This window comes from Enhydra lutris, unplaced genomic scaffold (assembly GCF_002288905.1).
Source record: "Enhydra lutris kenyoni isolate GAN:26980312 unplaced genomic scaffold, ASM228890v2 scaffoldscaffold12, whole genome shotgun sequence".
NCBI classification, from domain to species: domain Eukaryota; kingdom Metazoa; phylum Chordata; class Mammalia; order Carnivora; family Mustelidae; genus Enhydra; species Enhydra lutris.
The window spans coordinates 41,547,375-41,555,405 of record NW_019154096.1 but is presented as its reverse complement, the minus strand read 5'-3'; the positions used below and the strand labels follow the sequence as shown (position 1 = coordinate 41,555,405).

The following is an 8,031-nucleotide window of genomic DNA, read 5'->3' as shown; positions in this document are numbered from 1 at the left end:
CCATAATGGTCTTTGCAATTATAAATCATGCTTAGTAAACTTGTGCTATTTTAGAATTTAAGTACAAGAATTATGATTATAGTGAGAATACATATGAGTTCTGATTGAAGAAGGTTTGATGTAGGCAGAGAGAAACTCATTGTGGCATACACACACACACACACACACACACACACACACACACACAAAAGAGCAAGTCTCAATAGTTAATATCCATGGGTCCTTATGAAATTCTGTGTCAGGCTTTTGATGACAAAACTACATAGTTAATAGCCTAGAAATCATTAGATCTGGGGCAGGAAAACTAAAAATGAAGACCTCCTATGTTAAAGTGCTTTCTCTTCTAAACAGAGAAGATAGGACCTTCTCATTGAGCATTTTTTAGAGGAAAGTTTATTCCAAAATAATTATTCCAAAAATAAACAAAAACAAATCTGGCCTAAGAGCATGTGTATTAGTTCCCAAAGTCAGATGAATGGCAAGAAAATCTCTACCAATGCCCTATCCTTAAAAAGTTTCCTTCTTAACATTGAAGCTATGGTCAGACAAAATAGACAAAAAAAAAAAAGGAAAAATAATTTCAGAACTTCATTAATAACAGTGAGAGGAAATGACAGTATAGAAAGGCAGTACTTCTCCTAGAAGAACAGTTTCTATCACAAATTCCTATCTATTTAGAATTTTCAAAAACTAAGTAATCTAATAAAGCATGTGGGAGTGCATGAGGACTTAGTCCCAGGAAAACAAAATAAAGGCAGCTAGATTCAGTGGTAGAAACTCTACTAAGAATTGAAGGCTTCAGATGACCAATGGGGACATGCATCAATCATGATGGGGCTGAAATGGCCCAAGCCAACCCCAAAAAAGGACCAGAGCTCTTTGGAAAATGGCTGATTACAATGTTGCTGCAAGAACACAATGGGGGTGCCTAGGTGGCTCAGTCCTCAAGCGTCTGCCTTTGGCTCAGGTCATGATCCCAGGGTCCTGAGATCAAGCCCCGGGTCTGGCTGCCTGCTCAGTGGGAAACCTGCTTCCCCCTCTCTCACTCCCCCTGGGTGTGTTCCTTCTCTCGCTGTGTCTCTGTCAAACAAATAAATAAAATAAAATAAAATAAAAAAGATAGAAAGAAAGAACGAATAAACACAATGAGCTTGGAACTCCTTTTGATGTTAGCAGGTGTCCCCAGAATAATGTAGACCTGTCAAAAGGCACAGGAGTTAACTTGAAAGGGAACCCAGTGGCCACATATGGAACAATTTGAGCAATACATGAACAGTGATATTAACAGACATAGACCATTACACAAAACAATTACTCTTGGTCCATCCATGCTGATATGGGTAAAGAATTGAATAAATACTGGATGTTACACAGAACTATTGAATCATTGAACATTATATCAAAAATCAATGATGTACTATATCATGGCTAATTAAATTTAAAGAAAATTAGAAAAGAAAAGTAAAAAAAAAAAGAATGGAATAAATAAATAAGGGGAGAAGGAAAACCACTTCCTTAGAGTAGAATTCTAAGTGTAGATGGAATGTTGGAAATAGAACCTCACAATTTGAAAAATACCATGGTAATAACTGTTTCAGAGAGGAATCATCACGGGATAATAAGGGAGTGGGCAAAAGTATGAGGATGGGTATTTACATAGTCTCAAAGCATCGTCCAATAAGATATTAATTACCATGGGAAAAATAGTAACTTTACTAATTTTAAACAGACACCACTTTAACCAAGTGATTATCTGTAATGGACAGTAAACTACAACCACCAATAACAAGATATGGTGACATCATATCCCTGAGAAAGGCACAATGTCTTTTCTATAGTATTTTTGACAAAATTGCACAAGCTAACTTTAATCAGACAAACCCACGTTAAGCATCATTGTATAGAATAAACAGCATCTTCAGGAGCATCAAAGCCACAAAAAAGGCAAAGAAATATGGGAGAAACTATCCCAGATCAGAGAGGGTCTAGGAAACAGGAAACTATGCACAGATGCATCATATGTCCTGGATTGGATCTTGGACCAGACAAAGGACATTTAGTAGGACAACTGATAACTTATGAATAAGATCTACAAATTAAATGTTCATTTCCCAGTTTTGATCATTGCTCTCTGGTTATATGGTAATATTGGAGGATATTGTATGAAGGGTGTATGAGAATTCCCTGTGTTCAGTTTGCAACATTTTTTGTTAAGTCTGAAGTTATCGCAAAGTGAAAAGTTAAATAAAAAGTTTAAGAGGCAAAAAGCAGGTTTAGAATTAATGCAATCAGGGGTGCCTGGGTGGCTCAGTTGATTAAGCATCTGCCTTCAGGTCAGATCATGATCCCAGTGTTCTGGGATCGAATCCCACATGGGGCTCCCCTGCTCGACACAGGAAGTCTACTTCTTCCTCTCCTACTCTCCCTGCTTGTGTTCCCTCTCTCGCTGTCTCTATCTCTATCAAAAAATGGATAAAATCTTTAAAAAATAAACTAAAATAAAAATCTGTTGTGTACTGGGGTGCGTGGGTGGCTCAGTAGGTTGAGAATAGGAGGCTCCTGGTTTCAGCTTAGGTCATGATCTTAGAGTTGTGGTCAAGCTCTATGTCATGCTCTGTGCTCAATAGGGAGTCTGTTAGAGATTCTCTCCCTGTGCCCCTCCCCCAACTCACACTCATTCTCTCACCCCAAAATAAATAAATGAATCATTAAAAACCATTAAATCATTAAAAAGTCATCAAAATATTTTTTGTGTAGGATATATATATATATATATATATATATATATATATATACCTCCACACACATAAATATGAAATTGCTGGATCATGTAGCAAATACGTAAAATATGCTCAACGTCAATAGATTTCCAAATTTTACCCTTCCAGTGTCGGTGAACAGGAGTTCCAGTAGTATCACTGACACTTGACAGTGCCTGAATTCATTTAGCCTTCCTGGTTTGTGTGAAATATTACTGTATTGTGGTTTTAATTTGTTTTTCCCTCGAAATGAAATAACCCAAATATTTTAATGTAATACCAGCCATTTGTATGGTCTCTTTTTGTGAAAGGACTCTGAAAATATTTTCCCTGTTTTCTTTTGTTACGTTGTCTTTGCCTTACTCAACTGTAGATTTGTCAGATTAAAAATAGCTTCCCCCAGACTGTGGCTTCCACTTTCATTTCCTTATTGCTGTTTTCCAATAAAGAGAGGTACTTAATATCATTGTTTTTTAGGATAAATTCTTTTGTTTCCATCAAGAAATATTTTTGTTTTCCCCCGAACACATACAATATTCTGCCATGTTTTCTTTTAAATAAGTGTTATACCGTTTACATTTAGATCTACAGTGCATCTTCTGCATTGCTTTTCTTTTTTTTCTCTTAAAAAATTTTTTTGGGGTATGATAAAGAGTAAGGGTCAAGATGTATTTTCTCCATTTGAATACCCACTTGACACAGCACCATCTACCTTTATTGAAGGACTACCACTTCTCTACTGCATGAGACTGTCATTTTTGTCATATATCTGCTGGTGTATATTTTATTGCTAAGTCAAATAAGTCAGACAGAGAAACACAAATACTGTATGAACTCATTTGTGTGTGAAATCTAAAAACATCTAACTCATAGTAACAGTGAAATGGTAGGTTTCAGGGGCTGAGCAGTGGGGGAAAGGAGGAGATGTTGGTCAAGGGGTGCAAACATTCAATTATGAAATGAGTAAGTTCTGATGATCTAAGATAGAGCATGGTACCTGTAGTTAACAATACTGTGTCCCACACAGGAACATTGCTGTGAGAGTAGAACATTAGTGTTCTTACCACCACCACAACAAAATGGTAACTATGTGAAGTGAAGGAGGTGTTAGTTAACCTTACTGTGGTAAACATTTCGTAAAATATGGGTGTATCAAATCATCACTTTGTACACCTTATAAAGTCATATGTCAATTAGATCATAATAAAGGTGGGGGAAAAGAGAATATTCTGCTTATAATTTTTTTTGAAATTACATTAAATCTTTCCACATATTTTGAAAGAGTGCTTAAGAATTGTATTGTTTCTCCCTTGAACAAAGCACTGAGATGTAAAAAGACAAGACAGGAAAGTGTCACAGTCACTGTGGGTTCCATGTCACTGAGAAATAGAAGGATAGAAATTAAAAATGTAGAGAAAACCATTTAGTGGAAGGCCATAAAGATCGAGACATGAAGAATGTGACTTGAGGGTCAATGGGAGAGTAGAGGAAAGATGATCCAAACCCTCAAAAGGACTTCCCCAGTATCTTCCCAAAAGTCTGATGAAAGTCAGGGTGTAAACCAGCTCTTATTCACCATAAAATCTATTCTGTTAACAACAGTGTTCTGGCCAAGGTGCATAAACCACGTGTAGAAAATTATAGTCTGGACTTTTACTTCCCATCAGTAGCAATATTCAACTTGAGGTTTTAGAAACCCTTGGGAAATTTTCATATAATTTCCTTGAAAAATCTTGGCAGAGAACAATGCAGACATCTGGGAGTCAGCATCACCACAGACAATGGAAAGATAAATATAAGGGTTGCACCAGCAACTGCTGCCCTCACCAGAAACTAGTTAGGTACACCCAGGACACTAGTCATAACTTTCTTTTCTGCACCTGTCTTTTCAGCATCTCATAGGGTTTGGGGGCCTTTACTCTCTGTTCACCGCCTGGTCTATCCTGATTGATGACCGGTCTTGTGGCAAAAATATCACAGAGCCTCAGACTTGCCTGTCAGCAGCTTCTCATTAGAATATAGTAAAAATAAGGCTGCTTCTCCCTTGGAAAGGTGAGCATTTGGTGGAGGAGCTTTGTAACTTAGGAGGTGTCTTGGAAGAGCGGAACCCATTATGAGGAGCACTGCAGTAGAGGGAGCCTTGTCTTGGTAACACCCAGAGCTTAACATAGAAGATGCCCACTCCTGCTGAAGAGTATGGGAGGTGGGCAGCAACGTTGCATGTTTGGTGGGCTTTAACCCACTGAGGGAGGCAGGGCCAGATCTTTCATCAGAACCCTAAGTAGTCTGGGAGTCAAGCTCCAGTCCTGAATTGGAGGCAGTGAAGTATGGTTGTTTTAATCTCTCTGAACCTTTCTAGGGTTTCAGTGGTCAAGGCTGCCCTGCAGACTTGTGCTATGACACATTCTGGGCTATGGAAACAGGGCTTTGTCAGCCAGACCCTGACAGCATGGGATGCACATTCACCTCCCTCAAGGACAACAGACTGTAACAAATGAGATTCCTTCCCTCTCCTTTCCCCTCAGCCTAGAGCAAGCTCTTGATTTCTTGAAATACAACTGCTGCAAGAGGAGGAAGCCCTGCCCCCCATTTGGTGACTTGTGTGTGCACCTGATCTCAGGGTCCTGGTGCCTTGACGGACTTAATGGGGTCAAAAGGAACAGAAGCAGGGGCTCCTTGATGCTGTGCCACTCGGGGGTGAGGAGTTTGGTTTCAAGACCAGCTGACCGGGCCCACAGTTGGTAAGTGAGAGTGACACATACCACACTGCCACCCTTTAACCTAGTATTGATATGTAGGAGCTAAAAACCATCCTCAGAGAAGTCACTGAGAGGACTGAAGAGAGAAAATGTTCCTGAGCTTTGATGTAAGAGTGAGTATATGAATACCAGCTGTCCAGCATATTCACCTAAAAGGGTTAACCCTATGACCTACTGTCACTCCCACCTCCACCAAAACCCAGCATGAACCCTGGGTGAGGGTGGTGTTAAATCCTGGATTTCTACTCTATGTTGTGTTGCTGAGTGGCCCATAATGTCTCTACTCTCCAGTCTCTTCTATAAAATGCTCGTGTTAATGTAGATCCTCTGTAAGCCTCATGTCATTCCACAGGTCAGTAACTCATCAGTGACTCTAACTAAGGATGGAAACAAGATAAATAAAGCAAATCTTTCATCAGCAATACATTTTTTTCCCTTTTAAAATAGTTTAACACTGTAGTTAAAAACAGGAGGGGCTCTACGATCCAGCAGATCTAGCTCAAGAACCAACTCTGTGACCTAAGCTCTCGGGAACTCTCTAAGCCTCAGTTTCTGCTTCTGAGAGGAAGGGCTCATGGTTATTTTGAAGAAAAATTGAATTTTTTTTAGTATCAGTGATCACCATAAACCATATTATGTTGATGCTGACAACTTGGACTATAAAATGTGTCACATTATTAAAGCAGATATTCAAACAGAATATTACCAACATCACTGTTATACTTACTTATAAATTGATGATATTATTAAAAACAATAAAATGTAGTATAATTACAAAAATCCCAACCCCTGCCTACTAGTGATGCTCTATTGAAGCATTATATTAATGACCATAACATTACAATTAGACTTTGAGGAACACAAAGGAAACATTAACATCATATGCCAAGTGAGTTACATGCTTTATCTTAATTAATTCCCACAAGAACATGAACAGGTCCTTCCTATCATCTTCACTCTAAGAGGCTGAAATAGAAGTTCACAAAGGTTAACAAAGGTTCACAAAGATTTCCTTTCCAAAGGAGACACATCCCTCAGGAGTTAGAACTCAGTATTGAACTAGTATTGAACTCAGGCTCTTCTGATTCAAGGACCAACTCCCTAAACCAATTCGATATCAGCCTAGTCACCTTTTTGGATAGGCAGATAACTTAATCATATGCTCCTCTAAAACCTTTGTGCTCCTTGATGTCTTTATTGTAGGATGGGACCAGCAGGGATGCTGCTGGAGAAGGAGATGTCCATGGAAATGGGGAATGGGACAACTGTCCAAGAATTCACCTTGGAGGGGTTTCCTGTCATCCAGCACCTGGGAAAGGTCCTCTTCCTGGTGCACCTGCTGGCATACCTGGCCTCCATTGCAGACAATGCAGTCATAGTCAACATCACTTGTGCTGACTCCAGGCTCCATACACCTATGTACTTGTTCCTCAGCATTTTCTCCTTCTTTTAGTGTTGTTTCATAAGTGCTGTTATTCCTAAGTTGCTGGTCATTTTCTCTCAGGCAAGCAAACCATTTCCTTTCTTGACTGTTTCATACAAGCATTTGTCTTTTTATTTCTGGGAGCAGCGGATCCCTCCTCATAGCAGTAATGTCTCTGGATCGGTATGTGGCCATTTGCAAGCCTCTGCATTACCCAACCACCATGAACCTGAAGACTTGCTTCCTCCTGGTCACTGTCTGCTTGGCTTTGGCCTTCCCTCTCATCACTGGTCCAGTAGTAATGGTTTCCCAGTTATCCTTCTGTGGCCTCCATGTCATCCCCCACTTCTTCTGTGACATTGGCCCCCTGATTCTTCTCTCCTGTTCTGACACCAGGTCTGTTGAAATGTTGGCTTTTGTCCTCACTTTGTTTATCCTTTTGACATCCCTTATTAAAACCATCATTGCATACAGCAATATAGTAGTCACAATTGTACAACTCCCATCTGCCAAGGAGAAAAAGAAAGCTTTCTCCCCCTGTTCCTCTCACCTCATAGTGCTCTCTCTGACATATGGAAGTAGTTCTTTATATATGTGAAACCAAGGCAAAAGAACAGGTTGGATTCCAACAGAGAGTCTGCCCTTGTGAACACAGTGGTGACCCCACTGCTGAACCCTGTCATCTACACTCTGTGGAACAAGCAGGTCCACTGGGCTCTGAGAGTGGCTATGTGCAGAATGAAAAGATAAAGATGAAAAAAAAATGACATGGCCTTGGAGTGGAAGGTTTCAGAAAATCATTTGTCTCCATTCTGGCTAATTTAGCAATCTTCAGAGTTCTAGTGCATTGTCTCTGGTATACCTCACTTGAACTCTGCACATCCCTAGCAAGATGGAATTCTGTTTTACAAGCCACATTTTACATTGATGGGCATAACTATCTTCTCCCTAAGTATTCCACATGTTGATGAAAATTAATTACAATATCCTTTACTGAATTTTTATTCTTCCCTCTGATAAAAACTATGTGCTTCAAACTTCCAAAAGTTAGTAAATTTATACACTTTTTGTTTCACTTCTCTATAGCCAT

At 39.4% G+C, this 8,031-nt stretch overlaps 1 pseudogene; it reads left to right on the top strand.

The window, feature by feature from the left end:
• Nucleotides 1-6,737: 6,737 nt before the first annotated feature.
• On the top strand, nt 6,738-7,691 carry LOC111145003 (annotated as a pseudogene).
• The last annotated feature ends 340 nt before the right edge of the window (nt 7,692-8,031 follow it).